Genomic DNA, 16,919 nt, shown 5'->3' on the forward strand with positions numbered 1-16,919 from the left:
TCTGATCCTGTAAGCTGGCCCAATGAAATGTTGTCATTTATAAGACTTGCCTTGCTTATGGTGTCTGTTCACAACAGTAAAACCCTAACTGAGACAGCCTAGAACAACTTCTGAACTGCACTGCATCTCTACTTTCCTAAAGGTAAGATGGGGACAATGACAAAAGCATATGACTAATTAAAATTTAAAATGATACCAAGCTATATCTGAATCAGCAGAAATAAAGACCCTGATTTGGGTGTTCTGAGCATCAGTGCCTGGGGTGGGCTAGCAGAAAATGCAGTTGTGTTCTGGCTGTAGGCTTCTGGATATTCAGGAATGCCTTCTCCATCTGCATCCTAACCCTGTCCAGGCTTCAATTCTTATCCTTGGGATTTCAAGGTGGAAATTTCCTGGAGAAACTTTTCAACTTCTTTATCTCATCTCCATTTCCACATCCACGCTCATCACCATTTCATGTCTTGCTCCATCCAATATGAGAGCCATGATACTAGCAAGATACACATCTCCCAATGTGCCCTGCTCTGTCCCACATCCCTATGGCTGAACATCTTGTAAGGTAACTATTATGGCTTCCTATCTGAGTGTTATGACTTTTCTTGGTGTTAGGGACTTCATTTATTTGCAATGGCAAGGTTGAGAATTTCAAATATGAGTAGAATATGTTTTTATTAATAAATAGTTCCCTCTACTGTTCCTACTCATTTGGTGTCCACCACACATTCCCATCTCAAGTTCATGTCATCTTCTATATGTGATGGTTTAAATGAGAATGGACACTACAGACTCACATATTTTAAGGTTTTGTCAGCAGAGAGAGGAACTATTTGAGAAGAAATAGGTGTAGCTTTTTTGGAAGAAGTGTGTCTCTTTGGTATGGAATTTGATGTTTCAAAAGCCCACACAAGAATGTGTGTGTGTGTGTGTGTGTGTGTGTGTGTGTGTGTGTGTGTGTGTATGTGTATCTGTCTGTCCTTCTGATTGTCTCTGTCTGTGTGTGTCTCTTTCTGTCTATATTTCTCTATCTCTGTGTCTCTCTGTCTCTGCTTCTGTATGTCTCTGTCTGTCTCTGTCTCTCTGTATGTCTCTGTCTTTTTATTCTCTTTCTATTGCTGTGTCTCTGTCTCTATCTGAATCTGTTTCTTTGTCTCTTTATCTCTGTCTTTGTCTATGTATCTCTGTCTCTGTGTGTTTATCTCTGTCTTTCTCTATGTATCTTTCTGTCTCTGTCTCTTTGTGTCTGTGTGTGTGTGTGTGTCTGTGTGTCTGTGTGTGTGTATCTCCCCTTTCTCTGCCTGTTGCCTGCCTGCAGATAAGGATTGTAAAACTCACAGCTACTGCTCCAGCACCATGCCTGTCTGCTGTAAGATAATCAAGGACTAATCCTCTAAAGCTGTAATCAAGCCCCCCAATTAGATGTTTTCTAAGAGTTACCTGGGTCATGGTGTCTCTTCAATGCAATAGAACAGAGCAAAAACTGCACAGTTTTGTTTTGTTTTGTTTTGTTTTGTTTTGTTTTGTTTTTTACATATGAAACCTACTGAATCCAAAAAAAATGAATGTATAAGGCCCACTTTATATATTTGGGCAAAATATCTTGGAGTCTTGTCCCTGTAGAAAGCCTACCCCAAAACTCAGCAGCATTGACTGCCTGTAGTTTTTCAACTAGTGGTGGCCTCCGCTTTCCCTTTTGGAGTGTTGACTGGTGCAGTCTTATGCAGGTCTCCAAGCACTTTGTTTCTGCATCAGCACATTGCTAACATTCTTCCTTATGGGTTTTTTGTTTTTTGTTTTTTGTTTTTTTGTTTGGTTGGTTGGTTGGTTTTTTTTTTTTTTTTTTTTTTTTTTTTTTTTTTTTTTTGTAGATCCTGACCTGACGATGTATTTCCCTTATGAAACTGACGAAGATCCATTTGACCACTCATCTCTAGTCCTCATATCCCTGTCTTGGAGCTCACAAAATTACACCAAGACTCCTTGGGTTGTAGGTTCAAACTTATTGTACCTCATTCCTCTGTAAGCTCATTGTATTGCTTGCCCTGCCCTGATAACCACTGCATAAACATCATAACTTATTTTACTGGCACTTGAAATAGCAGTTGAATCAACAAACCCTCAAGCTGCTTCCCTAGAGGATTCTGCAGGACATTCTTAAGTATGATGAACATGGAGTGTTCCATGGGGAACTCTGGGGTTGTCAGATCACAGAATGTGGCAGTGATGAAGAGCTTAGCCTGAGGTTCAGATATGGCTTTGAAGTGGGTGTTGCCCTGCCCTCTACAACTGTCTGCACTTCTCTCAACATCACATGGGTCAGGTGACCCTTACCTTAACGAGGATTAACTTTATCCAGGATTCTCATGATTTTTTTGAGAAACCATTTGCCAAAAATAGAATGCTTTGATCCATCTACACAAAGGAATAATGCTATGTTATGCTTTCTAAATCATTTCTTATTTAGCATTTTTTTACCTTCTCTGCAATGAGAAGTCCCTTACCTAACCACAAAGTTCTGTTTATACTTGTTATAAACAGGACAGTAGAAAGTACCATTCCTTATCTTTCTCTCAGACTCTGTTCTGAGAGCAATCATAGCTCATCTTGTGATTGGCAGTTGCTGCAGGTAAATTGGTTGTTTCTGAGTGAATGAGTTCTGGGATCTCATTTTATCAATGAATCTTCAGGATATAGTGTGTTGAGGATGCCCCCCATGCCTGAAGTATGAATAGCCCAGGGGAATTTGCGATAAGACCTGTGGAGACAGTTGTCCCTGACACAAAGGCCACTTGTATGTGGGTTAGAAAACCAGTCTTTACTCTTGAAAATTGGTATCTATTTAGGTTTCACCCAGATCAATGTGAACCCTACAAATATTTAAGGCCAATCTCAATCATTGTAATCTTGTAATCTCTGTGTTTATTTCAAAACAAAGCATATTCTGGAAAATATTTATTAATAGTTCACAGATTTATTATATGGTTGGAGTCCATAAACGTTTCAAGACTTTATACCAATTTTCTAGGACTCTTTCTCAGTCTGCATGGTCAGTCCTCTTGGGGAGTGGATTTCAAAAAACCAATACTTCCACAGTTGTATTTATTAATTTGGTAAAAAAAAAAAAAAGTAGTGTCAAGAGGTCAAGACTATTTAGTACTAGTGGTTATTTGTCCCACAAAGCCTATGTATACAGAAGGAACCACTGTGAGATGCTAAAACAACACAACAAACTCTGTAGACAGCAGTCTACATATATACCTTTGAGGAGGTTAGCAAGTAGACTGCAAGTAGACTGTGAATACTCAGAACATAGTTTTCAAAAATAGCTATGAGGATTTGAAGAAATGGTTCTGTGGCAAAAAGTGCTTAGTGTCTGTCCAAAGAATTTTGTTCCTAGTACCCACATCAGGCAGCTTACAACTGATTATAACTCCATTTTGAGGGGACCCAGTGCCCTGTTCTGACATCCACAAGGGCCTGCACACATGTGCACATACACAGACATAAGCACATACACACAAATACACAAGTAAAAATAAATATATGGTCTTTTCAAAATTAGTTATGAAATTATATCCAGTTTTCAAATTTTCCAAGTATATTTGTAGATTTTTTATTGCTATATATTCAATCTGATAAATATTTTCACATAAGTATATCATGTGTCATCTATTAAAAAATCATATAGGCTATTTATTCACCACACACAGAGATACAAACACACACACAAACACACACACACACACAAACACACACACACACACAAACACACACACACAAACACACACACACAAACACACACACACACACACACACACACACACTCTCTCTCTCTCTCTCTCTCTCCCTGTTTGATGACACTTATAGTTCAATGCTGCAAATTTAGGATCCTTGGCTTCAAAGTGCTCCCCAGTCCAGAACTCAGATGATTCTGTATTCTATGTTTCTGACCTAGTTTGCTTGTCTGCTACTATGATAAAACATTGACCAAAACTACCCTGGGGAGACAAGGCTCTATTTGGCTTACAGATTAGAGTCCATCTCAGGGGAATCCAAGAAAGAACCTGGTGTCAGAAACTGGAGGGAAGACTATGGAGCTGAAAGAACAGGAAAAATTCAGATCCCCTACCACCAAGAAGTTAGGTTAGCCAGTTCAGTGACCCTGTTCCAGGAACTGACTGACCACAAAAGTTAGATTAAAATCTTGAGAACAATCCTGAAAAGCAGGGAATTACTCCTTGTGATTTTTCAGTGGTATTTTTGGTATTATTCAATAACACCCTCCATACCCCCTTGAGTTGTGGGTTTTTTCCTTTAAATACCCCATTTCCCAGCTACTTGGGGTCGAACTCCTTTACCCCTGTGTGGGATACTAGTCAACCCCATCTCGCTGGTTCCTGTCAATAAACATTGTGTGATTGCAGCAAGGAAGGTCTCTCTTGAGTTCTTGGAGGGTTGTGTCATCCCGAGACTTCAGTGAGGGTCTCCCCTCTTCGGGAAGTCTTTCATCTTTGGGGTTCGTCCGGGATTTGTGACAGCCCTCGTCCCCGAAGACCCACTTGGAGGTGAGATATTGTCTGTGTCTTTGTGTTTCTGTGCTGACTGAATTCTGGTTCTGTATTTTCAGTTTTGCAGTAGATTGTATCTCAGGAGGAAACTGAGGGTGTGACGTATGCCTTTAATCCCAGCACTTGGGAGGCAGAGGCAGGCAGATTTCTGAGTTCGAGGCCAGTCTGGTATACAAAATGAGTTCCAGGATAGCCAGGGCTATACAGAGAAACCCTGTCTTGGAAAAAAAAAGGACTGTGGCAGACAGACTTTTTGCTCTTCGGAGTGGCCAATGTTTGATATCTGCTGGCCCCGAGAAGGTACTTTTGACTTAACTATCATTTTTGAGATCAAAGCCATTGTTTTTCAGGAAAGATCGGGATCCCATCCCAATCAGCAACCAAACATCACAGTGTGGTAGGATCTGGTTCAGAATGCCACCCCCACCCCCACCCCACCCCTGCCTTGGGTCAAACCCTGGATGTGTGGACAAAAGCCAGGCTCCTGGGTTCTGACTCTCTGTGAAACACCAAAGGATAAATCGAAAGTGAAGTCTTCTGCCTAAATGGAGCCTTCAGCTCAGCCTTCTGCTCCTAAAATCAATCAGACCTGCTATGAATACATGGAGCCAGAGAGCACAGAGTCAGGATGGACTCTGGTGGACCCGCCCAACCTCCAACCCCTTCAGTATGGGCCATTTCCTCTGCTGATCTTTATAACTGGGAAAGCAATCACCCTTCTTTTTTCAGAAAATCCTGCTAGTCTAACAGGATTGGTAGAGGCTCTGATGTATTCCCACCAACCCACATAGGATGATTGTCAGCAGCTTTTACAGGTTCTCTTTACTACTGAGGAGAGGGAAAGGATCCTGTTGGAAGCACGAAAAAATGTCCCCGGAGCAAATGGGGCATCAACCAATCTTCCAGATGAAATAGATGCTGGGTTTCCCCTTAAGTGACCTGATTGGGACTTCAATATAGCAGCAGGTAGAGAGCAGCTGAAGGTCTAACATCGGGCTCTTCTGGCAGGGCTGAAAGGGGCCACTAGATGCCCCAACAATTTGGCTAAGGTAAGAGAGGTTCTTCAGGGACTGTTGAACCACTGTCTGTGTTTCTTGAACTTTTAATGGTTCCTTATCAGCATTATATTCCCTTTGGCCCAACCTCTGAGTGTCAGCAAGCTGCTGTGGCTATGGCCTTTATAGGGCAGTCAGCATCAGATATTAAGAAAAAGTTACAGCAGCTAGAAGGGTTGCAGGATTATACCTTGCAGGATGTGGTTAAGGAGGCAGAGAAAGTGTTCCATAAGCAGGAGACTGAGGAAGAGAAGTGAGAAATAGAGAAGCAAGAGGCAGAAGAAAGAGAAGACAGGAGGGATCATAGACAAGAGAGGAATTTGACTAGAATTTTGGCCGCAGTGGTAGGAGAGAAAGAAAGGACAGGACCTAAACAGATAAGGAACCTGGGCAACAGAAGACCAAGGATGAGTGACAATGCACAGAGGCACCCCTTGGACAAAGACCACCAAGCTCGAGTGCCAACAAGAGACTGAGAAATTGCTTACAGAACTGGGCAAGTTAGGATATCGAGCCTCTGCTAAGAAGGCTCAGCTGTGTCAGACTGAGGTCACTTATTTGGGATACACCCTTCAAGATGGGAAGCGGTGACTAATGGAAGCCAGAAAAAAAGACTGTAACTCAGATCCCCACCCCAACTACACCAAGAAAAGTAATAGAATTCTTGGGCACCGCTGGCTTCTGCAGGCTCTGGATGTCTTGGTTTGTGACATTAGGTGCCCCATAACCAAGGAAGGGGGCTATTTGTGTGGACCCCAGTTCGTCAGAAAGCCTTTGAAGAAATTTAAAAAGCCCTACTGATGGCCCCAGCCTTAGCCTTGCCTGTTGAGAGAGCAGGAGTTGCCAGAGGAATCCTTACGCAGAATTTGGGACCTTGAAAAAGGCCAGTGGCTTATCTATCCAATAAGTTAGACCCTGTTGCTAGTGGATGGCCTCTTGCCTGGAAAATATTGCTGTCATAGCTCTGCTTGTCAAGGATGCTGAAAAGCTCACTCTGGCACAGCAAATAACTGTAGTGGCACCCCACACTTTTGAAAGGATTATGCAACAGCCCCCTGACCAATGGATGACCAACACTCGTATGACACATTATCAGAGCCTTTTGTTGACAGAACAAGTGACCTCACTCCCCCTGCTTTCCTCAATCCCTCTACTCTACTGCCCAAAACTGATGACTCTTAACCTACTCATCACTGCGCTGACATTTTGGCAGATCTGAAGGATCAGCCTTGGCCAGGGAGTCCAAGCTGGTACACAGATAGCAGTAGCTTCGTAGTTGATGGTAAGAAGAAGGCGGGGGCAGCACTGGTGGATGGGAAGCAAGTGATCTGGGCCAGCAACCTCCCTGAAGGGACGTTGGCCCAGAAAGCTGAACTTGTGGCTTTGATACAAGCTCTATGGATGGCACGGGGGAAGTCTATCAACATCAGCATTGACAGCCGGTATGCTTTTGCCACTGCCCATATACATCAGGCAATATACAGACAAACAGGGCTGTTGACATCTGCAGGAAGAGACATAAAAAATAAAGAGGAAATTTTGAACCTCCTCGAGGCCATACACTTGCCATAAAAGGTGGCCATTATACATTGTCCAGAACACCAGAAAACTCGAGATGCTGTGGCTAAAGGGAATCAGATGGCAGACCTAACTGCCAAACAGGTGGCCCAAGGAGCTATGATTCTGGCAGTCAAGGAGCCTAAAGATTATTATGAAGTCAGAGAGACCAGCTTTAGATACACCCCTGAAGACTATCAAGTTATGGACAAATTAGGACTGGTAAAGGAAATCCCGTATTCAGTAGTAGAAACAGAAGAAGGAAAACTAGTCCTCCCACAGGAAGAAGGATGCAAGTATGTTACCAACTTACATTACCTGACCCACTTGGAGGCCAAGAAATTAAAAGGTGTGGTTAGGTCCTCTGACTACTATGTTATAGGACTCTCTGACTTGGCAGAGAAAATAGTCAAAAGCTGCAAGACATGTGCTTTGACTAATGCAGGACACTCCATGTATACTCCTGGGAAGAGGTTCAGAGACAACGGGCCTGGGGCCTACTAGGAGGTAGATTTTACAGAAATTAAGCCAGCTAGTTATGGCAACAAGTACTTATTTGTGTTTAGAGATAACTTTTCAGGTTGGGTAGAAGAAGCCTTTCCTACCAGGACCAAGACAGCCAATGTGGTGGCCAAGAAAATCCTAGAAGAAATCTTCCTGAAGATTGGGATACCCAAGGTAATCAGGTCTGATAATGGACCTGCCTTTGTTGCCCAGGTATGTCAGGGATTGGCCACCCAGCTGGGGATCAATTTGAAATTACATTGTGCTTACTGACCCCAGAGTTCAGGTCAGGTAGAAAGGATGAATAGAACCCTAAAAGAAACCCTCACAAAATTGGCCTTAGAGACTGGCAGGAATGACTAGACAGCCCTCCTTCCCATTGCCCTGTTCTGAGTTGGGAACACTCCAGGGCAATTTAAACTCACCCCTTATGAGATCCTGTCAGGGGGACTGCCACCACTCACTGAGTCAGGTGGAGTACATGATCCTAATGCTGTTCTCTCTAAACCCTTGTTTGCCCGCCTAAAAGCCTTTGAGGTAGTGAGATGCCAAGCCTGGAAACAACTGAAAGAGGCCTGTGAGACTGGGAGTCTGGACATGCCCCACCAGTTCCAGGTCAGAGATGCCGTCCTACTCCAACGCCATTGAGTGGGGAATCTGGATCCTCACTGGAAAGGGCCATACTTGGTACTCTTGAAGACACCTACAGTGGTGAAGGTTGAAGGTATTTCCACTTAGATCCATGCCTCCCATGTGCAGCAGGCCCCAGAACCATCTAAAGATGAGTTTGACAAACACCCAACCCGTTTTCAGAAAGAGCCTGTCTCTTTGACACTAGCAGTAATCCTGTGTCTCAGGGTAGCTTCCGGTGTTGGGACAGGCACCGCTGCCCTAATACAGGCCCCTCAGTAGTTAATGAATTAAGAATAGCCATGGATAAAGATTTGAGGGCTCTGGGACAATCTATTTCCAAGCTTGAAGAGTCTTTGACTTCCCTCTCAGAAGTAGTCTTACAGAATAGAGGGGGATTAGATTTGTTATTCTTAAAAGACTGAGGATTATGTGCTGCTCTCAGAGAAGAGTGTTGTTTTTATGTAGACCATTCAAGAGTAATTAAAGATTCTGTGAGTAAACTTAGAGTTTAGACAAAAGACAGACACACAGAGAAAGGGGGCGGGCACATCAGGGATGGTTTGAAAATTGGTTTAGTAGATCTCCTTGGATGACTACTTTGATGTCTTCCCTTTTGATTTTGCTTCTGCTTTTAATTATAGGTCCATGTATATTAAATAGGTTAGTTACCTTTATTAGAGAAAGAGTGAGTGCTGTTCAGATTTTGATGTTACTCCAACAAAATCATGCTTTAGAAAGTCAAGAAAATCAATATTATGAAGATACTGAAATCTAGTTCTATGATTAGAACTAGATACAAGAAGAAGAGGGGAGATGAAAGACCAGGAAAGACAGATTCCCTAGCACCAAGAATGTAGGTTAGCCGGTTCAGTGACCCTGTTCCAGGAACTGGCTGACAACAAAAGTTAGATTAAAGTCTTGAGAACAATCTTGAGAAGCAGGGAGTTTCCCCTTGTGATTTTTCACTGGTATTTTCAGTATTTTCCAATAACACCCTCTCTACCCCCTTGGGTTGTGGGTTTTTTCCTTTAAATACCCCTTTCCCAGCTGCTTTGGGTCAAATTCCTATACCCCTGTGTGGGATACAAGTTGACCCCAGCACACTGGTTCCTGTCAATAAACTTCGTGCAATTGCAGAAAGGGAGGTCTCTCGTGAGTTCTCGGAGGGGGGTTGCATCATCTAGAGACTTCAGTGAGAGTCTCCCCTCTTCAGGGGTCTTTCAGAGCAAGACAACTTTCTAGCTTGATCTTCATGGCTTTTTAGCTTATTTTCTTATGCAACCTAGGCCCACCTGCCCACAGTTGGTACTACCAACCATGAGCTAGGCCTTCATGTTTTATTATTATTCATTAAGAAAATTTCCCATCAAAATGCCCATTGGACAATTTGATGAAGGCAAATGATCACTTAATATTCCCCCTTCCCAGATATGTTTGTGTCAAGTTGACAGAATCTACCCAGCATCTATCCAGATGTTATAGGAGAGTTTGGCCTTTATGACACCCACCAGGTATCAGGAAATTCTATAACAATGCTGTAAGTTCAAGCACAGGCAGAGTGCCATGATGTGATGTCATGGGTGGCTGACTCAGCTTATTGCAAAACTTAGGTGATTGTGATTTTGTCAGTTACACAGTTTTTCCTAAAGTGTTTCCTACTATGCAAAGACCTATTGAGTAACCCCAAATTGAGAGGGGTGAAAAATTCATCTTTAAGCTAAATAACACAAAATTGACTCTGAATATTTTTGTACTTCACTGCTGATGGTGTCTTATCAACTTTGTGTCATTGACATCTTTATTATTAAATTGGGTAAACTGTGATAAAATTCATTTCCTGTGTTTTTATACTACTTTGCTTTCTGTGAAAAGCTTGTTTTTCCAACATAACTGAAGCACATGCCTTCAATGAGGCACACAATCACAGCATCTGAAAGTCACAGAGGAAATGGTGATGCACAGCCAGGCCATTAGTTAGATAGGTAGTCTTTTTTATTTTTAAAGAGAAATTGGTAGAAAATAAAAAAAAAATTCTTAATGTCACTAATGTGGATGTAACTGTTTACTCTATTAGATCATGGCCCGTCTGGTTGACAGATTTATTGAGCACCAGCCCTGTCCTTATTTATAGCAACTACCATGACCATCTAGATGGTCAATCCTCACTTCTCTATATTTTAACCTTCTTTAACCTTATAACCCACTCCATACAATTACCTGTATTGAATCAAACTCCACATCAGTAGGACTGCCAAAGTTTTCATTTCCACATCATCCCCCCAATCCTCCCCTCCTCTCTATAGCTGTTTTCCCTAAAGCCTCTGCTCCAATAGCCTGCCCACATTCAATCCAGTCTCTTGACCATATGTGTCAGTTCCAGGCTTGCTATATTCAGAGTCCACATGTGTTGTTAGAGTCAAACCCTTGCAAACACTCTTGGTGCCCTTGCTCCATACACCACTGCTCACTTATCAGTCACAGACTACCTGTTTAAATCTCTCACTCATGGGCTGGGGATGAGGATATGTCTCAGCTTGTAAAGCACTTCCCTAACCTGCAATAATCCCTGAGGTTGTTTCCCAGAGTCACTTAAATTATATGTGGTGGCATATGACTATTATCCCAACATTGGAAGAAAAAGACTTGAAAATCAGAAGTTCAAAATCATTCTCAGGTATATGGTAAGTTTGAAGCCATCTTGGAATACATGAGATCCCTTCTCAATAGATAGATAGATAGGTAGGTAGGTAGGTAGGTAGATAGATAGATAGATAGATAGATAGATAGATAGATAGATAGATAGATAGATAGATAGATAGATAGACAGACACATAGGGGGAGGAAGGGAGGGGGGAGAGAGGGGTGTCTTTTAGTCACTCCTCAGTATGTCTAGTATACATACAACATTTTTATATCTCATGGAGTTGGATTGTATAATTGTTAACAGAGACAAATTCTAAAATAAAAATGAATGTTTTCTGATCAAAACTATAAGCTTAACTATTAAGATATTTAGGAATAAATAATTTAACATACAATTGCATCCAAAGAACAAGTGGCCTTTTTTCATTTGACTTTTGAGACAGGGTTTCTTTGTATATCCCTGGCTGATCTGGAATCACTCTGTAGACCAGGCTATTCTCAAACTCAGAAATCCACCTGCCTCTGCTTCCCAAGTGCTGGGATAAAAGACATGAGAATAGCTTTTCCTTTGATGCATTTCTGTAATATTTGGAAGAAATTCAAAATGTGTCAACATCTCTGCTTTAGTAGATACCAGGAGAACCAGGTCATTGGGAGTATGAAGCAAAAGATAGAGACTTCTTTCCATCCCTACTGAGCACTTAAAGACACTGCTGACTTTGCTTGGCATTATTGTCCAGGTGGCAGGAAACTCCAAGCAGCAATCTCTTACAGGAGGAAAGACACAGTCGGATTGTGATGAGTGCAAGTTGAAAGATAAAAGCATAGCAAAACCAGAGAATGAGAAATGTCTCAGGAGGATCATGATGTAACAGACCTTACACTCCCACTTACAAATAGAACTCTGAGAAGGAAACCACAGGGATGTCTGGGGTATTGATAACCTTTACTTCCTTCCAACTTTTAAATGCACTGCTTCAGAGCAATGAAATATCCTGTAGTGACTGCATCTTTCCTTCTACACAAGCCAGCGAGCTACATCCAGCAAGAGGAATGGGGGAAAGGTAAGAGTCTATCTACAACTTATTTCTTTATTATTGTTACATCTTTTGCGTGCTTAGATCCACATAACACCATACTGGGGCAGCATATTCTAGTTGCCATCAGGACCAGGAGAGGAAAAGATGAGCAGTGTGCAACTCCCTTTTGGTGAGTTTGGTGCAGACAGACTGGACAGTGAGTGCTTAGAAGCTGCTAGCTAATATTCATCAGACTCATCCTGATCTCCTTACTTCTAGAGCTGCTAACCTGCTCAACAGATGAGCTCAAATCACAGAACCTTATGACCAGAGAATGCATGCAGTGTTCCAGAAGACCTGAAGTAACTTCAGTGCACATGCTCTTGCTCTGTGGGGTTGCAGATGTCTGCCAGTAGTCTTGTCAAAAAACAGAGCCCAGTCAGCTACCCCACCCAAATTCAGAGCAAAGAGATTGCCCGGCTGTCTAGAGAAACAGAGAGCATGCTCTGACTGCATAGGGCCAGGAAGAGCTGCCCATTCAGAATCACAAATTAAACGCCAAGCAGAGAGGAGGTATGTCCCTGCCAAAGAAAAATGGAAAAAAAAGTGTCTGTCCCCACAAATGCTCAACCATCAGGAAAAGAAAGAAATAGCTGTATATGTATGTTTTAGGGCTGACCATATGACAATGTTATCTTTATTTTCCTCCCTAATTTTTTTATCCAAGATAAGTTTCTATCTCCACATATTTTTAAGTTTTCATAGTTTCTTTGCTATTGGTTTCTTGGTTTATTCTAGTATGATCTTGTAAGACAAAAGAAATCATTTCAATTTATTTGTATATGTAAAGAATTGGGTTATTTAATTTTTGAGAACTTAATACATGAATACTACATGTACATCATTTCTTCCCCTTCTCACCCTACTCCAACTCCTCCTGTGTCCTCCTACCATGTCCTCCTCCCATGTGCTTCTCCATAAAATCCATAATCTCTTCTTTATTACTGTAACACATATATGCATATGCACATACATACATACAACATACTGAGGTCATTTAGTGTTGCTTGATTGGATATGTGTTTAGAGCTGATGACTTGGGATTGCATAATATATGAGGGGACTAACCCCTTAAGAGAACCTATTCTCTCCTCTTTTTTTTTCTTTTCTTTTTTTTTTTTTCATGTGTAAGTGTTTATGTCCCTTACCTGTAGGATGGTTCACAAACACAATACAAGAGCTTCCTCACTGTGCAAGAGTGAGGGGAGTATTCCATGCCTCTTAGAGTAAGAGAATCTTGGACTTTGTGTATACTGAAATTCAGACCCAAAGGCTCTGAATTTCTGCATCAGATACCCTCTAGGGCTTGGGAGTTAATCTAGAGCCAAAGCTATCTAAGTGACAGGCCAAAGTGACATGAAGCCCACTTTCTGTGCTCCAAACATGAGTTTCCATCCCAAAATAATGGCAGGCTATTTCACTTGTTAAGGCCCAAAGGGACAGTCAGTTCTACTCCTTCCCATCCTCACGAAGCCTACTTGGTAAATACTTGAACCTACCCATTGTAACTGGTAAAGGAATTGAGCTAGGGAGGTGTAAACGACTCAGGAAGGTACAGTATTCTCCCCTCTTTTAAGAGCCACTAATTACCTGTAGCGCTTCACCTAGAATTGCAGCTTGTGAGATTTCCCACATCCACACTGGTGTGTCAACTGATATTGTCATTATGAGGTCCTGCTTAAGCAATTGTATCACTGAGACTTCACAGGTCACCTAAATTGTGATCTCCCTTAGAGAGATCTCCATTGTCTATTGGGAAGAGAGTGTAATCCACAGCTATCACGTGGAATATTCTCTATAAGTAAAGTCTCTTTGATCTATGGGATAGTTTAACTCAATTTTTTTGTTGTTAGTACTTTGTCTGGATAATGTATTTATTGGTGAGGGTGGAGTATTCAAGTCAATCACTATTTTTGATCCTGGACCTATCAATCATTTTATATCCAGTTATTTGCTTTACAAATTGTGTGTGCCAACATTAAGTGCATATGTATTTTCAATCCTTATATTCTCTTTTTTCTGTTTTTTATTAACATATGAACTATGTAATGTGTTTTCCTGTATCATTTTTATAGTGTACATATTGTATTTTCTTCAAATTCACCTCCCTTACATTCCCTCTTCCAAATTGCCCTTTTTTCCCCCTGATCCTTGTGTCTTCCTTTTGGATCACTCTCTTTACTAATATGCAATGGGAGTCTTTGTTTCTACTGACTAGTTTTGACTTAAGTCTTCTCTGTTGGAAATGCATATGGCTGCTCCTGCCTCCTTCACTTTCTTGACTCTTTGTCCTTCATTCCTTTCACTCTCAGACTATATTTTTGCATTGAGGGATGCTTCCTGTAGTCAACCAGCATTTCTTTCTCATTTTTTGAATTAAAATTTTATCTTTTAATATTTCTATTGTCGTGGAACAAGAGTTTTGTCCATTTGTGTCACCTATGGCTTGATTGACTGAGGGAGCTCCTTCAGCTTGCATTGAAGCACTGATGTTTGTCTTCTGCGTGCTCTATCTTTTTTTTAATTTTTATTTATTTATTTTTTATTAAATATTTTCTTAATATACATTTCAAATGCTATCCCGAAAGTTCCCTATACCCTCCCTCCACCCTGCTCCCCTACCCAGCCACTCCCACTTCTTGGCCCTGGCATTCCCCTGTACTAGGGCATATAAAGTTTGCAGTACCAAGGGGCCTCTCTTCCCAGTGATGGCCTACTAGGCCATCTTCTGCTACATATGCAGCTAGAGACATGAGCTCTGGGGGTACTGCCATTCCGTGTCTTTCTAAAGGAGAGTTAAGACTGTTTAGTATTGGGTTATTATTTAGGGGTATATTCTGAAGCCTGTAATGTGATGTCATCATTTTACTGCTTGTTTTAATGCTTTATCAGAGAGAGAGAGAGAGAGAGAGAGAGAGAGAGAGAGAGAGAGAGAGAGAGAGAGAGAGAGAGAGAGACTTGTCTTTCAAGCTTAAGCTTTCTGGTTTAGTTAATACATTACTCTTACTAGCTTCCAACTGTTCATCTATTCCTCTTGTGAAATCCTTCCCTGCTGGGCTCTGGTGTTTGGAGCTATGTTTCTTCCTCTAAGGTGTAGGATCTTTTGGGAGTCTGTAGTGCTCAGTAGGTTACCATGAATTGCTTAGTTGTCCCTGTCTGGGGGAGGCTATTATTTACTACTCTGACACTTTCAAGGAATAATATTGTCACAAAGCAATCTTGGTTGACATGAGAGACATCCACACTTCCTGTGTTTCTTAATATCAAGTGTGTGGCTGTAGAGCATGTGTTTCTGCATTTTAGAATTCCAGGCAAAATTTTCATGTGTTTCACTTTGTAAGTAGGTTAAACTCTTCCATTCTTGAGTTTGATATTTTAATAGTGGCCCAGAGCTCTCGAAAGTTGCAGTTATATCCATCTGTCTTTTCCTTATTGCTGCATGGATATAATATTTCCTTGACCTTGTCTTGAGCTCCTGCTCCTCTTCTGCATGGTGTAGCCTGCTGGGATATTATTTAGCTTAATGTGTTTTCTTTTTAATTTTAATATTTCCATTTGGGTTTGGGTTTGATTTTGAGTAGTTTGTGGTTTTGTTTTTTGTTTGTTTGTTTGTTTTGTCTCATTTTTCCTTGCTGAGCATCTCTTTCTTGTTTCTGATTTTCCTCAACAAGATTTGTAGTTGTTGTTGCTGTTGCTGTGGCTTCTGCTGCTGTACTTTTGTTTTATTAAGACAGGGTCTCACCATGTAGCCCTGTCGGACCTAGAACTAGCTTTGCAGACCAGGCTGGACTTGAACTCACAGAGATTCACCTGTCTCTGCCTCCTGAGAGCTAAGATTAAAAGAGTACACTTCTGAGACCACTGGGATGCCTGTCCTCAGTCTCTCCAATGACGGCAGAGATCTCCAGTCAAAACCTGATCCATCTCTGTCTGATACTACCTTAGCATTACTGCCCTGGCCTAGCATTCAACACGCCCTCAGCACACAGTGCTTCATACTAGGATATCAATCTCATGTTTGTAAGTAATGCAAACAGGTCTAAGTAAGTAAGCCTTGCGGCCTATTTGTGCATTTTGCCCCAAAGTGCAGGGCTTCACACCTGTTGAATCTCCCGGGCCTCTAAATAAAGCAGCTTCTTCAGGTCTATCTCTGGTCACTGCCTTGGCCCTAGCTCCATCCAGGTAAAATGGGAATCCAGCCATTATCCTGTCCATCCTCAGGAGTCTTAGTAGTAGTTGTTGAAGTTGATGCAAAGCAGAAAGTCTTCTAGGTGGGGCTGATAGCCTCGGTTCACCAGCTTGGTCACTACTTTGAAGAAGTGGGAGTAGTACTTGAAGGTGCTGTAGGACTGCTGCATGAGGGGGAAGTTGGGGAGCTCAGCACCACAGGGGCCAGTGGCCGGGCCCCAGTTCTGAGAGATGAGCTGACTTCGGAACTTGAGCACCAGGCTGAAGATGCTATGGATGATGTTCATGACTGGTGCTGCCCTCTCTGTCAGTAGACCCCTGAAAACAGCCCTGTGCAGGTACTTGGCATGGGCCCACTGAATCTTCTCCAGGTCACCCACCACAGCTAGATGGGCTCTGAACTCACACCAGCTGACATGCAGGATCTGATTAGCAATGAAGCCCTGGATGACCTTCACAAAGTGCTGAGTCTCAGCAACTCAGCAGCACTGGGGAGGCCTCGGGAGACTCCAAACAAGAGGACATCAAGGCCTTTATGAGGATCATGGTACACAGAGTTCTGCTGCCCAGAGGGGTGGCCTGCTACTGTAGGAAGATTGCTCCTCAGATCTCCTTGCCACTGCTTCAAGGCCTGTGGCCTCTTCTTCACTGTGGTAAGGAGACTCTAGCAGCTTCAGGACATGCCACACCTAGAG

Source organism: Mus caroli, unplaced genomic scaffold (genome assembly GCF_978045245.1).
Source record: "Mus caroli unplaced genomic scaffold, Mus_caroli_1 scaffold_8, whole genome shotgun sequence".
Lineage (NCBI taxonomy): Eukaryota > Metazoa > Chordata > Mammalia > Rodentia > Muridae > Mus > Mus caroli.